At 37.6% G+C, this 19348-nt stretch overlaps 2 pseudogenes; one reads left to right on the forward strand and one right to left on the reverse strand.

Moving 5' to 3' along the window:
- Positions 1-8511: 8511 nt before the first annotated feature.
- LOC123326595 lies at positions 8512-8601 on the forward strand (annotated as a pseudogene).
- Positions 8602-13387: 4786 nt separating this feature from the next.
- On the reverse strand, positions 13388-14294 carry LOC110581714 (annotated as a pseudogene).
- Positions 14295-19348: the final 5054 nt, after the last annotated feature.

Here is a 19348-nt window from a genome sequence, read left to right on the forward strand (position 1 = left end):
GGCACTTTCTTCTAACAGACCAAAATACACCCAAAATCTAGTGTGTGGCATTGATCTATATACCAGCCTCATCATATTTGATCACATTCTGGTTTTTTGTTGTTGTTGTTTTGTTTTGTTCTGTTTTTGTTTGTTTTTATCTTTATCTTTTTCTTTTTTTTTCTTTCTTTTTTCTCTCTTGCCCTTTCTTTTCCCCCTGCTTCAGGTCTTTCTGATTTGTTTAGAGTATATTTTCTGGGGACGTTGTTACTCTGCTAGCATTTTGTTCTCTCATTCATCTATTCTCCTCTGCACAAAATGACAAGATGGAAAAAATCACCTCAACAAAAAGAACAAGAGGTAGTACCGACTGCCAGGGACCTACTCAATACGGACATTAGTACGATCTCAGATCTAGAGTTCAGAATCATCACTTTAAAGATACTAGCTGGGCTTGAGGAAAACATGGAAGTTATTAGAGAAACCCTTTCTGGAGAAGTAAAAGAACTAAAATCTAACCAAGTTAAAATCAAAAAGGCTATTATTGAGGTGCAATCAAATATGGGGGCACTAACTGCTAGGATAAATGAGGCAGAAGAGGGAATCAGTAATATAGAAGATGAAATGATGGAAAATAAAGAAGCTGAGAAAAAAAGAGATAAACAACTACTGGATCATGAGGGCAGAATTCGAGAGATAAGCGATACCATAAGATGAAACAACATTAGAATAATTGGGATCCCAGAAGAAGAAGAAAGAGAGAGAGGGGCAGAAGGTATAATGGAGCAAATTAGAGCAGAGAACTTCCCTAATTTGGGGAAGGAAACAGGCATCAAAATCCAGGAAGCACAGAGAACCCCTCTCAAAATCAATAAAAATAGGTCAACACCCCGACATCTAATAGTAAAACTTACGAGCCTCAGAGACAAAGAGAAAATACTGAAAGCAGCTCGGGAGAAGAGATATGTAACCTACAATGGTAGAAACATTAGATTGGCAACAGGCCTATCCACAGAGACCTGGCAGGCCAGAAAGGACTGGCAGGATATATTCAGAACACTAAATGAGAAAAATATGCAGCCAAGAATACTATATCCAGCTGGGCTATCATTGAAAATTGAAGGAGAGATAAAAAGCTTCCAGGACAAACAAAAACTAAAGGAATTTGCAAACATGAAACCAGCCCTACAGGAAATCTTGAAAGGGGTCCTCTAAGCAAAGAGAGAGCCTAAAGGCAACATAGACCAGAAAGGAACACAGACAATATACGGGAACAGTCACCTTACAGGCAATACAATGGCACTAAATTCCTATCTTTCAATAGTTACCCTGAATGTGAATGGGCTCAATGCCCCAATCAAAAGACACAGGCTATCAGACTGGATTAAAAAACAAGACTCATCGATATGCTGTCTGCAAGAGACTCATTTTAGACCCAAAGACACCCCCAGATGGAAAGTGAGGGTGTGGAAAACCATTTACCATGCTAATGGACACCAAAAGAAAGCTGGGGTGGCAATCCTTGTATCAGACAAATTAGATTTTAAACCAAAGACTGTAATAAGAGATGAGGAAGGACACTATATCCTACTTAAAAGGTCTACCCAACAAGAAGATCTAACAATTGTAAATATCTATGCCCCTAACATGGGAGCAGCCAATTATATAAGGCAATTAATAACAAAAGCAAAGAAACACATCAACAACAATACAATAATAGTGGGGGACTTTAACACCCCCCTCACTGAAATGGACAGATCGTCTAAGCAAAAGATCAACAAGGAAATAAAGACTTTAAATGACACACTGGACCAAATGGACTTCACAGACATATTCAGAACATTCCATCCCAAAGCAACGGAATACACATTCTTCTCTAGTGCGCATGGAACATTCTCCAGAATAGATCACATCCTAGGTCATAAATCAGGTCTCAACCAGTACCAAAAGATTGGGATCATTCCCTGCCTATTTTCAGACCACAATGCTTTGAAACTAGAACTCAATCACAAGAGGAAAGTCGGAAAGAACTCAAATACATGGAGGCTGAAGAGCATCCTACTGAAGAATGAATGGGTCAACCAGGAAATTAAAGAAGAATTAAAAAAATACATGGAAACCAATGAAAATGAAAACACAACTATTCAAAATCTTTGGGATGCAGCAAAGGCAGTCCTAAGAGGAAAGTATATAGCAATACAAGCCTTTCTCAAGAAACAAGAAAGGCCTCAAGTACACAACCTAAGCCTACACCTAAAGGAGCTGGAGAAAGAACAGCAAATAAAGCCTAAACCCAGCAGGAGAAGAGATATAATAAAGATCAGAGCAGAAATCAATGAAGTAGAAACCAAAAGAACAGTAGAACAGATCAACGAAACTAGGAGCTGGTTCTTTGAAAGAATTAACAAGATTGAGAAACCCCTGGCCAGACTTATCAAAAAGAGAAGAGAAATGACCCAAATCCACAAAATCATGAATGAAAGAGGAGAGATCACAACCAACACCAAAGAAATACAAACAATTATAAGAACATATTATAAGCAACTCTATGCCAGCAAATTAGATAACCTGGAAGAAATGGATGCATTCCTAGAGATGTATCAACTACCAAAACTGAACCAGGAAGAAATAGAAAACCTGAACAGACCCATAACCACTAAGGAAATTGAAGCAGTCATCAAAAAACTCCCAAAAAAAAAAAAAGCCCAGGGCCAGACGGCTTCCCAGGGGAATTCTACCAAACATTTCAAGAAGAATTAATACCTATTCTTCTGAAACTGTTCCAAAAAATAGAAATGGAAGGAAAACTTCCAAACTCATTTTATGAGGCCAGCATTACCTTGATCCCAAAACCAGACAAAGACCCCAACAAAACGGAGAATTACAGACCAATATCCCTGATGAACATGGATGCAAAAATTCTCACCAAAATACTAGCCAATAGGATCCAACAGTACATTAAAAGGAGTATTCACCACGACCAAGTGGGATTTATCCCTGGGCTGCAAGGTTGGTTCAACATCCGCAAATCAATCAATGTGATACAATACATTAACAAAAGAAAGAACAAGAATCATATGATCCTCTCAATAGATGAAGAAAAAGCATTTGACAAAGTACAGCATCCTTTCTTGATCAAAACTCTTCAGAGTATAGGCATAGAGGGTACATACCTCAATATCATAAAAGCCATCTATGAAAAACCTACAGCGAATATCAATCTCAATGGGGAAAAACTGAGAGCTTTCCCCCTAAGGTCAGGAACGTGGCAGGGATATCCACTATCACCACTGCTATTCAACATAGTATTGGAAGTCCTAGCCACAGCAATTAGACAACAAAAACAAATAAAAGGCATCCAAATCGGCAAAGAAGAAGTCAAACTCTCACTCTTTGCAGATGACATGATACTTTATGTGGAAAACCCAAAAGGCTCCACCCCAAAACTGCTAGAACTCATACAGGAATTCAATAAAGTGGCAGGATATAAAATCAATGCACAGAAGTCAGTGGCATTCCTATACACTAACAACAAGACAGAAGAAAGAGAAATTAAGGAGTCGATCCCATTTACAATTGCACCCAAAACCATAAGATACCTAGGCATAAATCTAACCAAATTGGCAAAGGATCTGTACTCAGAAAACTATAAAATACTCATGAAAGAAATTGAGGAAGACGCAAAGAAATGGAAAAACGTTCCATGCTCATGGATTGGAAGAACAAATATTGTGAAGATGTCAATGCTACCTAGAGCAATCTACACATTCAATGCAATCCCCATCAAAATACCATCCACTTTTTTCAAAGAAATGGAACAAATAATCCTAAAATTTGTATGGAACCAGAAAAGACCCCGCATAGCCAGAGGAATGTTGAAAAAGAAAAGCAAAGCCGGCGGCATCACAATTCCGGACTTCCAGCTCTATTACAAAGCTGTCATCATCAAGACAGTATGGTACTGGCACAAAAACAGGCACATAGATCAATGGAACAGAATAGAGAGCCCAGAAATGGACCCTCAACTCTATGGTCAACTCATCTTTGACAAAGCAGGAAAGAATGTCCAATGGAAAAAAGACAGTCTCTTCAACAAATGGTGTTGGGAAAATTGGATAGCCACATGCAGAAGAATGAAACTGGACCATTTCCTTACACCACACACAAAAATAGACTCCAAATGGTTGAAAGACCTCAATGTGAGACAGGAGTCCATCAAAATCCTAAAGGAGAACACAGGCAGCAACCTCTTCGACCTCAGCCATAGCAATTTCTTCCTAGAAACATCGCCAAAGGCAAGGGAAGCAAGGGCAAAAATGAACTATTGGGACTTCATCAAGATAAAAAGCTTTTGCAAAGCAAACAGTCAACAAAACCAAAAGACAACTGACAGAATGGGAGAAGATATTTGCAAATGACATATCAGATAAAGGACTGGTATCCAAAATCTATAAAGAACTCATCAAACTCAACACCCAAAGAACAAAGAATCCAATCAAGAAATGGGCAGAAGACATGAACAGACATTTTTCCAAAGAAGACATCCAAATGGCCAACAGACACATGAAAAAGTGCTCAATATCGCTCGGCATCAGGGAAATCCAAATCAAAAGCTCAATGAGATACCACCTCACACCAGTCAGAAAGGCTAAAATTAACAAGTCAGGAAAGGACAGATGTTGGCGGGGATGTGGAGAAAGGGGAACCCTCCTACACTGTTGGTGGGAATGCAAGCTGGTGCAGCCACTCTGGAAAACAGTATGGAGGTTCCTCAAAAAGTTGAAAATAGAGCTACCATATGATCCAGCAATTGCACTACTGGGTATTTACCCCAAAGATACAAAAGTAGGGATCCAAAGGGGTACGTGCACCCCAATGTTTATAGCGGCAATGTCCACAATAGCCAAACTGTGGAAAGAGCCAAGATGTCCATCGACAGATGAATGTATAAAGATGAAGTGGTATATATATACAATGGAATATTATGCAGCCATCAAAAGGAATGAGATCTTGCTATTTGCAACGACGTGGATGGCACTGGAAGGTATTATGTTGATCGAAATAAGTCAAACAGAGAAAGACATGTATTATATGACCTCACTGATATGAGGAATTCTTAATCTCAGGAAACAAACTGAGGGTTGCTGGAGTGGGGGGTGGGGTGGGAGGGATGGAGTGACTGGGTGATAGACACTGGGGAGGGTATATGCTTTGGTAAGCGCTGTGAATTGTGCAAGACTGTTGAATCTCAGATCTGTACCTCTGAAACAAATAATGCAATATATGTTAAGAAAAAAAAAAAAAAAGAAGAAGAAGAAGGTAGCAGGAGGGGAAGAATGAAGCGGGGGAAATCGGAGGGGTAGACGAACCATGAGAGACGATGGACTCTGAAAAACAAACTGAGGGTTCTAGAGGGGAGGGGGGTGGGAGGATGGGTTAGCCTGGTGATGGGTATTGAGGAGGGCACATTCTGCAGGGAGCACTGAGTGTTATGCACAAACAATGAGTCATGGAACACTACATCTAAAACTAATGAGGCAATGTATGGGGATAATATAAGAATAAAAAAATTTAAAAATAAATAAATAAATAAATACATTAGATAATAAAAAAAGCAAACAATTCATTCTGTAAATAATATCATGTTGCTTGGAATAGTAATGAAAATCTAAAAAGTTAAAAAAAAAAAAAAAGAAAAAGAAATAGACTGTGGAATTGGAAGCCCCAAAACAGAGAGAGAAAGTAAAAGAATCAAGATTTAAAGATGTTAATTACCACTTTGTAAAACTGATTAGCTACATAAAGCCACAATTCTGGGGCCGGGGGAGGGACTATGAAGTAAAAGAGAGAATCTTAAAAGCAGCCAGAGTGACAAGAGAACCCAGAACTCATTGGATGAACATTTTCAGAGTTAGGAGGAAAACTTAGTAGCATGTCCTTTTATTTTTTTATTTTTTTAAAGATTTTATTTATTCATTTGACAGAGAGAGGGGGAGTGGCAGGCAGAGGGAGAGGGAGAAGCAGGCTCCCCACTGAGTGGTGAGCCCGACGACGCAGGGCTCAGTCCCAGGTCCCTGGGATCATGACCTCAGTCGAAGGCAGACACTTAACCAACTGAGCCACCCAGGCACCCCAGTAGCATGTCCTCTTAAAACAAAAGCAAAATAAAATATTTTTAGACAAAGAGAAACAGATTATCTGTCAACCAGATTTGCACTAAAAAGAAGATAACGGACATTCTAAAGTCAGAAGAACAGTGATCCACAGATGCAAGTTTGGAGATGCAAGAAAGAACATAAAGCAACAATAAATGTAAATATGTGGGTAAGATAAATAAATATTTAATATTTAAAAGTTATATAAATTTTGTGTTATATATATGTTTATAACTAAAATGTTGACAATATATGGCAAAATATAGCAATAGCATGAAGTCGGGAGAGAGATAAATAGTGTTAAAACGTTCTGAGGGTCTTGTTCAGGTAAAGGAGACATGTTAATATAAAACTTCAATGAATCAGAGATATGTGTTGTAATCTATAGAGTAACCTTAAAAATAATTTAAAAGCATATAAACTGAAGCTAAGGGCAAATATTGACATTAAATTAAGAAATATATATTTAACACATATATCAAACGAGATCACAATGGAAATTGAAAAATATTTGTGAATACATAATGAGAATATTGCAAGGAAATTATGTGGGATGTAGTTAAATTTATGCTTAAATGGAGAATGGATAGCCTTCAACTCAGATGTTACAAAGAACAAAGCCTGAAAACAAATTTTCTAAGTATCAATAGAAGACATAAAAAGAACAGCACATTAAGGTGTAAGAATGAAAATTACAAAGATAAGAGCAGAAATTATTGAAAGAAAAAAATTAACGAGCAGGATGGAGGGAGCCATTTTACACTTTCATACCTCCAACCACGAAAGTAGTAGAAGGTTTCCCTGTAGGTGGCAGCAGTCTCAAATCTGGGGACAATATAGATGATGGAGCATGCACAGTACTGATGCTGCTAAATGGGACTGGCCAAAGGCTCTTTGAGTTTAAGATTTTAGAGGTCCGTTAGAGGTCTGATGAGGAAGAGGAAAAGAACAGGTAACCAACCCAGAAGCAACAATTTTTTAAAAAAGAAACAGAAAAGAAAACATACAGCACAACTAATAACCAGTGAAGGTAACATGAATCTTAGCTATAGATGTATTTTTATTTTTATTTATTTATTTTTTTTAAGTAGGCTCCATGCCCAGCATGGAGCCCAGCTCGGGGCTTGAACTCACAACCCTGATATCAAGACCTGAACTGAGATCCAGAGTCAGATACTTAACCAACTGAGTCACCCAGGTGTCCCTATAGATGTATTTTTTTAATTAACATAATTTCCATTAATTTTTATTAAGAATGTTTGCAAGGATTTAAAGAGAACATCAGCTGTTCTGTATGTATTTTTCCAGATGTACTGGGTAGGAAAGGGATATTCTAAATGACCTGGTATCCTTACCTTAGACAATATAGGGATTTCCTCCAACGTAAGCAACCGAGAGAACATAGTCAGGCTTCAGACTAAAAATATTTGATGGCCCCAGTTGGATGTTGTTCAAGGTTAAGCTATATTCTTCCTCCTGCTCATTTTGGTAGCAACAAACCCTAGATTGTATTCAGATTAGTAATTAAAACATGAACGCAATAATGGAGAAAAAAAAAGAAAAGATTGTTTACCTAGACCTGGACATGGGAAGAAAATAATTTCAGTAGAGTCCAAATGGATTACAAGCACACTGTTTTCTATCATAAATATACTAAAAATGTTAGCTGTCTTCTAGAATTGTTCTTTGTCAATTTAAAATTATAGCCACTTAAGAGAACAATTAATAAATGTAAGATAAAGTAAGATAAAATTATGCCTTTATCTCATCGTGCCCTGTAGCCTCAAAGCTAATCAGAATCCCTTGAGAGGAAGAATTTAAGGGAAAGTGAGGGAAGGTGAAGCCTAAATTTTGCAAGAAAAAGAAACAATAGAAAAATTTAAGTTTTCTAATAAATTATAGAGGATGTACTGTTTTATTATGTTCAGACTTACAAATTAAAATCTCAGATCATATTTCTTATTTTCACCTTTTCTGATTTCCATGAGGAATATCTGGCATTTCATTTCATTTTGTCTCATTAATAGTAATGAGTCAATGTGAAAGAATTGGATTTTGAATTGTCCATTACCATTAATGGTAACATTGAGGGAAGGCATTGTCTATGTCTAATGATGTCTGCCTATTTACTTTTGGAAAGCATGACTTCTAGGGTTTATATAAGAAGAAAACTTCCTTCAGAGATAATTTTGTCAGGTTAATGTTAAAATTCCTTCCACAATAAACTGTTAGATTTCTCCTCAGTCCCCCAAATCAGAATTAATCACTGTGTGCCCAGTAGCATTTCATCATACTTCTTTCAAGGCACTTTTTGGTCTAACTTTATTATAGTTTCTCATAAACATGAATACCTCACCCATTAGATTATAAACTACTTATCACTTCTCGGCCTTTTGGCTAAGATCAAGTGTAGATTATAAACTACTTAAAGGTAAGAATGAATCTTATTTTTCTTTTTCTACCGCATGCAGTAAGGACATGAAATAAATATTTTTGAATGAATAGAAAATCAGCTTAATAAGAAATATGCAGTATTTTGCAAGCCCCTATGGGGGGAAATGCAGTAATAGGTAGAGTTTTTCTTACCATCCTAACATATGCACATATATGAGCATAAAGGATCCAGTACACAAGGAATTGGGAGGAGATACTGACCCCTCAGAGACATGTAAAGAAGTTAGTGCACAATTGGAATATTAATTATCAGCTTATGAATCTTGTTTTCCCTAAGCAGATATGAACCAAACCACCCAGGGAAGATAACAGAAACATATAAACATAATGACGTTGAGGAACAAAAGTATATGAGACAAAGTCATGGGTCACTGCTTTAGAATGAGAGCTATGCAGTCTTTTTTAACTGGAAATCAGCAAATCAGTACCCAGGCAAGAAAATTTTGGAGTCATGGGATAGAGATCTGCTAGAGGGTCTAGCACCCATGAATGAATCAATCACCAAGATTTGAACCAATATGATCATAATTCAATAGAAGAGAGAATAAATCTAACTTTCCCAGGAAAATGGGGCTAGGAGATGGAAAGGGAGCAAAACACTATGATGCAGAGGGATGAAAATATAACCCCCACTGCCACCTAGAAAGTCTCTATCATAAGGGACCTTCAAAAAAACCCCATTTATTGCCCCCAATATACAGTATGGTGATTAGAGATAATGTGATTAGGAAAAATCCCAAAACCTGAGCTGAGAGTTCTAGTCTTTTTCTGTGGGTTTTTATAGACAGAAAATCAAACAGCATTTGCTATCAAGATCACATGGAGTCCTTGTCTGTTGCACATGTAGGTATGGTGTGGCTGGACTGCAAACTTGTGTTGATTTTATTCAATACTTTTCAGAAGAACAAATTAGCAATAATATCCTCACTAATTAGCCCAATTAAGGAATGATCCTTCGAGTTTGAGGATGGAACCTCTCTCAGTTGGAAAACTGTTTTTCACATATTAGCTACATGACTCTTGCCATGCTTTTATTGCCAGAAAGCACTTGCACTTGTAGTTGATGACAAGATCTTCCCCATTTCATCCTCCAAGAACACGGAAGGTGTCCCATAAGAGTAAGATAAAAATCAAACCAATCAATCAGAACACAACTACACAAAGTATAGTATGCCTCAAAATAGAATGGCACTAAAGCCAATTAAACTTGGTAGCAGATCTAAAGGTTTATGATGGAGGGTGGACAGTGCATTGAAAGCATCAATAAGGAAGATTTATAGAGACAAACTTTGACATTCTTTCCCATTTCCATTCTTTCCCAAATTGCTGTGCTAATATCCTGAGCAACTTTCAAATCTATTATAATTATGAGATGTAAACTTTGGATATCAAGTCTGATGTCATTAAACTGAACATCTCAAATACGTGGCCTGATTCGACCTAAAAAACGTATTGTCTCTGGCTCATTCAGTTTTAAAAACTGAACTTAGGTTTACAAAATAGAATTTTCCCCCTGAAATCTAAGTTTTGGGCTTCTCTTGAAAAATCAGATCTGATAACATTGGGACAGAATTTCTGCCTCATGTGGTACTGTACTCAGGAGTATCTGCAGAGTGGCTGAATCCTTGTGATGGGGTGTACCTTCCAGTTTGTAAGCACCCAGTATTCAGTCACAAAGACACCTTCCTTATCTACTTAGCTGCTAAACATTGAATTTCAAATCCCTTAAACCAGTCTGAAATCCTAGTGGCTTTTCTATAGTTCCTGTGAACAAGGACAAATTACTAACAATATTTCCATGTAAGTGTTTATTTTAATTCAGGTGCATAATGGACAGTCATTGTCAGTAATCTTTTTGTGGACCAGTAAATGATTTATGAGAAAGCCAACTGACATAATTGTGTGTCCAAACACAGGGCCTCCTAAATTCAAAGTTTAGTCCTTCTGATAAGGATGTTGAAAGTGTAAAATGGTTGATAAACAATAATCCTAAGCAATTACTCTTCTAATAATAAATAATTACTTTGTATAGTGTGGTCTTTCATTGTAATAGGTGTTTTAACAAGCAAGAATGTGATAGGTAAAGAAAATAAATATTTTTTATACTCTTTATAATCATAATAGATTTTCCATAGACAGCTATATTAACAGCTAATTTTGATTAAAGAGATTGTGAAAGCATTCAAAGAAATGTATTATTCTACTAATGTGTATGGAGAGACCAGGACAGATATATTTTCTTCTGGGTGGGGAGTAGAGATGGGGAGGGATATGAGGTATTTGAGAGATAATTCATAGTGGAGATTTGTCTTGTTAGGAAATAAAGATTTCAACTTATTGGGAAAATACATGAAATAGTGACGGCGATGCTATTATAATGTTCTGAATAGAGATACCAAATCATCAGGGTCACTGTGTTTCTCTTCTGTTCATATATTCTTATAATAGTTCCACTCCTGAGGTATGTAGTGTACCCAGTGCTTCTGATCCTTGGTCCTCATAATATCCATTATTTAAAAGAGAGGCACTTTTCTAGACCCTGCCACTTTGATTTATTCACTGGGCAGAAGTGAGAATGTGGATTGAGTTTTATGGTAACTGTATTCAGCTATCAACCAGCCTACTTACAGTGGCAAGGCAAGTTGAAACATACCATTCTGGGGCGCCTGGGTGGCTCAGTTGGTTGGGCGACTGCCTTCAGCTCAGGTCATGGTCCTGGAGTCCCGGGATCGAGTCCCACATCGGGCTCCCGGCTCAGCGGGGAGCCTGCTTCTCCCTCTGACCCTCTCCCCTCTCATGCTGTTTCTCTCTCTCTCAAATAAATAAATAAATAAAATCTTTAAAAAAAAAAAAGAAAGAAACATACCATTCTGCCATTAGGTACATATAAACTCCTTCCTCTCAAATCTCCCCCTACTTCCATTTCCTAGAGAGTTAGGGAATGGCATTACTCTTCCTATTTTGGCATTCCATGATTAGTAACATCCTGGTAATTATATTTTCTCAGAGTTCTCAGAATTAATAAAATGTTCCAAATCTCTGTGTCCTCCCAAATTCAAGCATCTGCATGTCAAAATAATAAATAAAATAAATCTTATATGCCAGAAAAGTAGACCCATACTCTTGTGGAGTATTAGGGAAGGTGATCCAAGGTAACGTAGAAAAGCAATTAATTGACAAAGAGGAAGGAACTGTGTTATCCCTGAGAATCTTCACTCTGAAGGTAGACCTCAGAGGACTGAAGCATTGCTCAAGTGGTAAGGTCTAGGTTCTCATGTAAATTATGTTCAGTAGTTCCAAAGATATGTACTTACTTGTATCTGGGGCCTTTATTTCCCAAATGATCAAATTAAACATGAGGTTGTAACTCACATACCACAATATTGTCTTTTAACCAGAGCTACTAGAAATATAAATAGAACAAAAATGTAAGAATATAAGCATATGAGCATTTCTAAAAGAAACTCTTGTATATCACAATACAAAACATTCATTCAATTTATACGTGAAATATTTCTGGTAAAATCATTATTAAATACAATTCCTTTGGGGGAGTATTTTCATTTAGATCCCCCAGAAAGGTTAATTGCTTTAGTTTTTTAAGTTTCTATTGCTAATGGTACTACGTAGCATTTACTTACGATCAATCTTAAGGCATACTCCACAATTGATATGTTCTATTATTTGAAAACTCATCCATATCTTTTGAAACTGAGTAAGCCAATCATGCAGGCTATTCCACACAACAATCTTCCATGGAAATTTCATCTTGCTCAAGAGAGCAGCCGTTTTGTATACCACATTACCTGCTTCCTTGTCATACATGATCCCACCAAGGGGAAGGCGTCTGGATCAGGAGTCACTAATCTATAGTTTGACAAAATGCAAGTATAAGTGGGGTGAGATGTCTGAGAGTGAGACTGTTTCCAAAATACAGGAAACTACTAAAATTATCCAATCAGATTCTCTCTTTCCGGAATGTGAAATAGAAATAGAAATAGAGGGGCGCCTGGGTGGCTCAGTCGTTAAGCATCTGCCTTTGGCTCAGGTCATGATCCCAGGGTCCTGGGATCAAGCCCCTAGCAGGGAGCCTGCTTCTCCCTCTCCTGCTTCCCCTGCTTGTGTTCTCTCTCTCGCTGTGTCTCTCTCTGTCAAATAAATAAATAAAATCTTTAAAAAAAGAAATAGAAATAGAACCAGAGAATTATTAGCTGGAGAAAAGTTGAGAAAGATGCAGGGAAGCAATGCAGAGGACCATGAAGGCCCATGAGTATAGAGTAGTTTTGACTAACTTCCTTGTACTTATTTCTTCATCTGTAAAATATGGATATGATAACAGTATGTCTACTTTATGGATCTCTTTTGATAACTGATGAGGTAATACTTGTAAAGCTCTTAGCAGAGTCTGGCATATTGTAAGTGCTCGTAAAAGTTAAATGCTGCTCACATCACATTATAGTATAATAATTGTCTTAACTCTCTGTCTACACTACTAGGCTCTGAGCTTTCTGAGAGCAGGGACTGTCTTACTCTTCTCTGTATCCTCAGTTATTAGCACAGCACCTAAACACAGTGCTTAGTGCATTGCAGGTCCTTCACTATATGTCCATTAGATGAGTGAAATAAAGTTTTTCTGCCTCTACACATCTTCCTCACTTTTTTCTTCATACCCACCTATCTACCTCATCATATTCGAGGACCCTAGGAAATCAGTGTATTCAAGTAGCAAACTGAGAATTAGTTCACATTTATTATTGTTTTGTTTTGCTTTTTTAAGTCTTTAATTCACTTTATTTTTCTTATGTAAAACTATGTGGTGGCCACAGTTGGACCCTCTGCACGGAGACTCTGGTGTGGGTCTTTACAAGATGGTCAGTGAATTCCTGACCTGATAGAAAGACTTGGTGGACACAGTCTCTTTCCAGAGGTCAGGGGTGAGATAGCTGGAGGTCTTGGAAATGGCATCAAAAGTGGCCTTGGTGGGGCACGTGGGTGGCTCAGTTGGTTAAGCATCTGACTCTTGACTTCAACTCAATTCATGATCTCAGGATGGTGGGATCAGGCCCACATCGGGCTCCATGTGGAGACTGCTTAAGATTCTCTCTGTCTCCCTCTCTCTCTACCCCTTTCCCCGTTAAAAAAAAAAAAAAAAAAAAGTGGCCTTGGCTAAGTTACTCAGGGTGGCAGTGTAGCCCCTGGCCAAGGTGCAGCAGTCATCAGTACCAGCCATCATCAGGAGCTTCTTGGTCACAGGGACTAAGATGATGCCAGTGCCTCTGGGGGCAGGAATGAGGCATGTCAGTACAGAGCCACAGTGCCTGGTCACCTTACATGGGACGGTATGGGCTTGCAAATCTCATTCCCCCAGTAGCCTTGCAGAAGGAAGATAATGGAAAGCTTGGCCGGGATGGTGGCCCCACAGATGGCAGTGTCTACCTTCTTGGGGTACTTAACACCCAGACCAAGGTGTCCATTGTAATCTCCAATGGCAACAAATGCCTTAAACCTAGTCTGCTGCCCAGCACGGGTCTGCTTTTGCACAGGCACAATCTTCAAAACCTCATCCTTGAGGGATGCCTCCAGGAAAAAGTCAATGATCTCAGATTCCTTGATGAGCAGGAAGAAGAGATAGGTCTCCTCCAGGGACTTGATCTTCATGTCCTTGACCAGGTGGCCCAGCTTGGTGATGGGGATTCATTCCTTGCCCTTGGCGTTCCACGAGTTCTAAGGCCTCAGCCCTGGACTGACCATGGCCACAACCCTGGCCTGAGATGCCAATGCCAAAGCCACCAGGGCAGCCACTATGGCCTCCCATTTAAGGGCCCCAGGACCCTCCAGGCCTCCCAGCCCTTCTGCAGCACTGGTAGCATCTGCCATTTGGTGTTTTCTCAAAGATGCTAGTTTGCTTTTAGAAGGTATAAGAATCAACTGGACTTTGCCTTATTTTCTATGCTAAAAATTACATATACTTCAAGTAGCCACAATCTCTTTTCACAATTAATAGAGTTGAGTCAGAGACTCAAGGTATGGAGGACAAGGTGGGGGTGTAGGCAAGGCTTAGTATTAATGAGATAAGAAAATAACTACCTATCAGTTAGAATCCCAGTAAAGATTTAACACAAAATTTCAGAATGTTAGGGTTAGAAAGACCTTTAGAATTTATCTAGTTCAAATTAACTTTGGCTTTATAGATGAGGAAACTGAGATCCAGATAGGAGAATATATTTATAAGACAAAAGAGAGCTTGGGACTTAATTATGTGACTCCTTATGGCAATAATGGTCCTTGCTGAACTGTACCACACTGCATAGCAATATATTTTGCATGTCCATAATTTAACTATATACCATATTAGTTATGGTATATAGTATAATAGTAGGACAAAGTGTAAACTCACAGCCTTAGATTTAACCTTATTAGAGGTAAGCAGAGGTAAGCAGCTGTCTAGCATATCTTTTGGGAGAAAATAATCCCAGCAGTAATGATGCTGTCTTCATCATTGTCTATAAATATACTAAATTATTTATTAACATATGTCACAGATGTCAACCAGAATGGAAAACTAATAGCTTATAGTGGTTTAATTTATTTGATTTACACATATTGTCAGAGACAACCTTTATGGAGGAACATATAATAATTAAGCACTTGTCAGAATGGCTAAATGTCACCATAAAATAAACTAGCAATCCAAATCTCTTGGGGCACTTTTGATATGTTACCAGTTCTCCTGGGAAAGGAGGTTTTGAAAGCACAAATTTGCAAAATGTAGCCAATATGGCCTTAATAGAATCAATAGATTTCACTTATGGAGCTAAGATTAATGGGCTAGTCAAAAATCCAAGCTAGTTATAGGAAATAACAAGTAAACTGAATTTTAGGAACAATCTAGATAAGAATAGATTATTTTAATGAAGGGTCAAATTCCTAGTTAAAGAGATGGCCTAGGGGCGCCTGGGTGGCTCAGTTGGTTAAGCGACTGCCTTCGGCTCAGGTCATGATCCTGGAGTCCCGGGATCGAGTCCCACATCGGGCTCCCTGCTCAGCGGGGGGTCTGCTTCTCCCTCTGACCCTCCTCCCTCTCCTGCTCTCTCATTCTCTCTCTCTCAAATAAATAAAATCTTTAAAAAAAAAAAAAAAAAAAAAAAGAGATGGCCTAAAAATCCCTTCCTTTCTCTCCTCTCTCCTCTGATTTTCTTCTTCTCCCTCCTATTTCTGTTTTCTTTTTCTTTCTTTGCTCTGTTTTTTATAAGAACTCCCAGAATTATCTAATAATTTGGTGCTTTATGCACTCTGCTGTCTCTTCCTTTTATACATCATACAACCAACCCTGCTAGAGGATCATTAATTTTATAGAAGAAAAATGTTTATTTGTAACATTTTTTATCATTTTAACATTTATATCATATTTTAGCCCACTCTAGAGCTTTGCTCAAGGAGGCTCATTGGTTAATTTTCTTTAGTTCTAGGGCTATTCATGAATTTTCAGAGATACTGATTCTTAGATGGAATAGTCTCAGAGATAAAAAGTCTAGAGCATTCCTGTGGTTGATGTCTGTCTTTATTAAGATATAACAATGATGTAATGCTGCTATGATTCATACTATGATTAATTGGTTTTTTGTTTAAATGCATGAGGGTTCAATATTTTACATTTTATTCTCTCCTCTTTACTTTTTATTATATAACTATGTACAAATAAATTAGCAGATGAGTTAAGAGGGATTCTGCTTCTAGCCATGAAGGAGTACCTGGCAGTTATTACTCTCTTTCCACAAACAACTATGAAATTGGACAAAATATGTGAGGCAATGGTTTTTAAACATGGGACAATAGATATGATAGGATAGTAGTCTTTGAGAGAAGGGAAACATACGAAGTAAATCCCAGGTTTATCTTCTTTTTCTGTATAAAGTAACTTTCCAAATTATGATTCAAACAGTCAAACCCAAGTGAAACCCTGTATCTCATTGAAGATGAAAAGATTAAAATAGCTGAAATTTGGGGGTTCAGTCGGTTAGACGTCCAATTCTTGATTTCAACTCAGGTCATGATCTCAGGGTCGTGGGATTGAGTCCTGCATCGGGCTTTACTCTCAGTGTGGGACCAGCTTGAAATTCTCTCTCTCCCTCTCCCTTTGCCCCTCCCAGCTCATACTCTCTCTAAATAAATTAATAAATAAAATCTTTTTTAAAATACCTGAAATTTGTAGAGCATGAAGCCATAGAAGAGAAACCAACATGGTGGTTGCAAAGAGGACAAAAGTCTCAATGGGTGGCTTCTGAATATCCTTGGTCAATGGCTGGGCTGCCTATATGCATCATTGGGCTTCATGAGACCCCAGAGAACTCCTTGTGGGTTCACAATTGTGGGACAGTGGGATAAATGGGGATATTAGAGGTTGTGGGTTCTGAGACACATTGAAGTTACAATCAGTCATAGTGAAATAACCTCACTGAGAACCTCAGGCTTTCAGCTGAGACTGAAGAAAGACCATACTTTAAAAATAAGTCCTTAATTTTAGTAAAAAATGTGTTAGAAAAATGTTCTTAAGACTAAGGATACAACTGAAACAGACCAGCCATAAGGAGGGATAAATCCAAGTATACCAGATCAAGAGGATCCATTAATAATTTATTTCCCTGTCAGCATGTTTAATTACATTTGATGTTTTAAAAATATTGAAATCATTTAGGCAAAATTTAACAAAATTTAATCTTTTGAATAAAAAAACAAAATTTAAGCTTTAGAATAAGGCCACTCTCACATAACTTTCCATTTCCCTCCTTCCTAACATTATTTTTCCAAAATTCAGTTGCTTTTCAAATCTCCAAAGGAAAGAAAACATCATAAAAAGTATCTAAGTACCTATGTCAAATCCCATCTTATGGAATTTAGATAGATATTGTAAAGTTATACTGCTATATGGAAAAATAAAGCAAATTTGATTGTTGCACTACGTATACAACTTTTTTAAGCAAAATATCAGCTAGAGATTCAAGTCAAGTCAAAACACTATACTGGCTGATAAATTCCATCATTAGGAGAAGAAAACTCAGTTTGGGTCACTCTCTGATATAAAATTCCAAAACAAACCAATCTTTTCAGACAGGGAATAGTTCTGCATGGAAGGTAGCTTCAGGAATGAGTCTCTAACACAACATCTAAAATTTAATGTCTAGGGACACCTGGGTGGCTCAGTCAGTCAAGCATGTACCTTTGGTTCAGGTCATGATCCTGGGGTCCTGGGATCCAATCCTGCATCGGCTTCCTTGCTCATGATTGGCAGGGAGCCTGCTTCTCCCTCTGCTTGCCACTCCCCCTGCTTGTGCTTGCTCTCTCTCTGACAAATAAATAAAATCTTTGAATGAATGAATGAATGAATGAATGAATGAATTTAATGTCTACTCTCCAAAAGAAAGTAAGGGAGAGAGAGCACGCACATGCAAACATCCCATTGTGATGACAAGTCCTGTCAAACATTAAGCTATATTCAACCTGTTGTGGGTGAGTGATTTCTTCAGATCATCTCCATTCTGCTATGGAGCCCATCCAGTGAGGTTTTATTTTCATCATGGTAATTTTCAGGTCTATAATTTCCATTTCTTTCTTTTTCACAAATTCTATTTATTTGCTGAGATTTTCAATTTTTTCATTTGTTGAAAGGCAATTTTTAACTGATTTTTGAACGATTTCAATGATGGCTGCTCCAACATCCATATTAGATAATTCCAGCATCTGATTCATCTTGCTGTTAGTGTCTGTTGATTGTCTTCTCTCATTCAAGTTGTGATTTGCTTACTGGAAATGTTGGATATTATACTATGAGATTCTGGATACATGAGAAATAAAAAATACATATATCAAAAGTAGCTTACATGTGAAGGTTTATAGGTGCTTTATTCATAATAGTCCAAAAATTAAAATCACAAGATGTTTCCCATCAGGATTAGGATAATCACACTTGGTATATTCATATAATGGAAAAATAATTAGCAAAAAATATAAATGAATTACAGATACATCCTGCAATATGAATGCATCCCAAAAATATTACAGTGAGTGAAAGAAGGCACAGAAGAGTACATACTATATGATTCCATTTATATAAAGTTCAAGAACAAGATAAACTAGTATATGGCAATAGAAATCAAGGCTATAGGGAGGAGAGTTGACTAAAATGGGCACAAAGGATCTTTCTGGAGTGATGAAAATGTTCTAAATTTTTATGGCTATGTCAGTTGCTTGGGTGTACATATTTGTCAAAACTCACTGATTTAAACACCTAATGCATTTCATTGCAGGTACATTTTCCCTCAAAAACTACAAAAATGAATAAAAATAAATAACTGATGTACTGGGAAAATAATTTTATTTTTAAAAAAATCTTATGCAAAAGAATGCTTTGTAATTCATGAAAGCATACTGTCAGGAATAAATTCCTCCTTTTCTTAGCATGGGGATCTCCCCGCCACCACCTGCTATCATTAATACCAGAAATCTAACAACAAGCAAACAAGGAAGAACATGATGTTGTCTCAGTCTCCAACTCCCTACCACTATGTCCTGTTTGCACCTACCTCTGGATTGTTCCAAAACTTCTTTAAGAAATCTATAAAATGATTGTGCTGAGGAGGTCAGAGTGATTGCATTATGTAGGTAATGGCAATGCGAGTTCATTTCGATGATTAAATTAAGAATACAATGTAATAGAGGGGGCGGAGCAAGATGGCGGAGGAGTAGGAGACCTGGATTTCGTC

Source organism: Neomonachus schauinslandi, chromosome 13, assembly GCF_002201575.2.
Source record: "Neomonachus schauinslandi chromosome 13, ASM220157v2, whole genome shotgun sequence".
In the NCBI taxonomy this organism is placed as follows: Eukaryota; Metazoa; Chordata; class Mammalia; order Carnivora; family Phocidae; genus Neomonachus; species Neomonachus schauinslandi.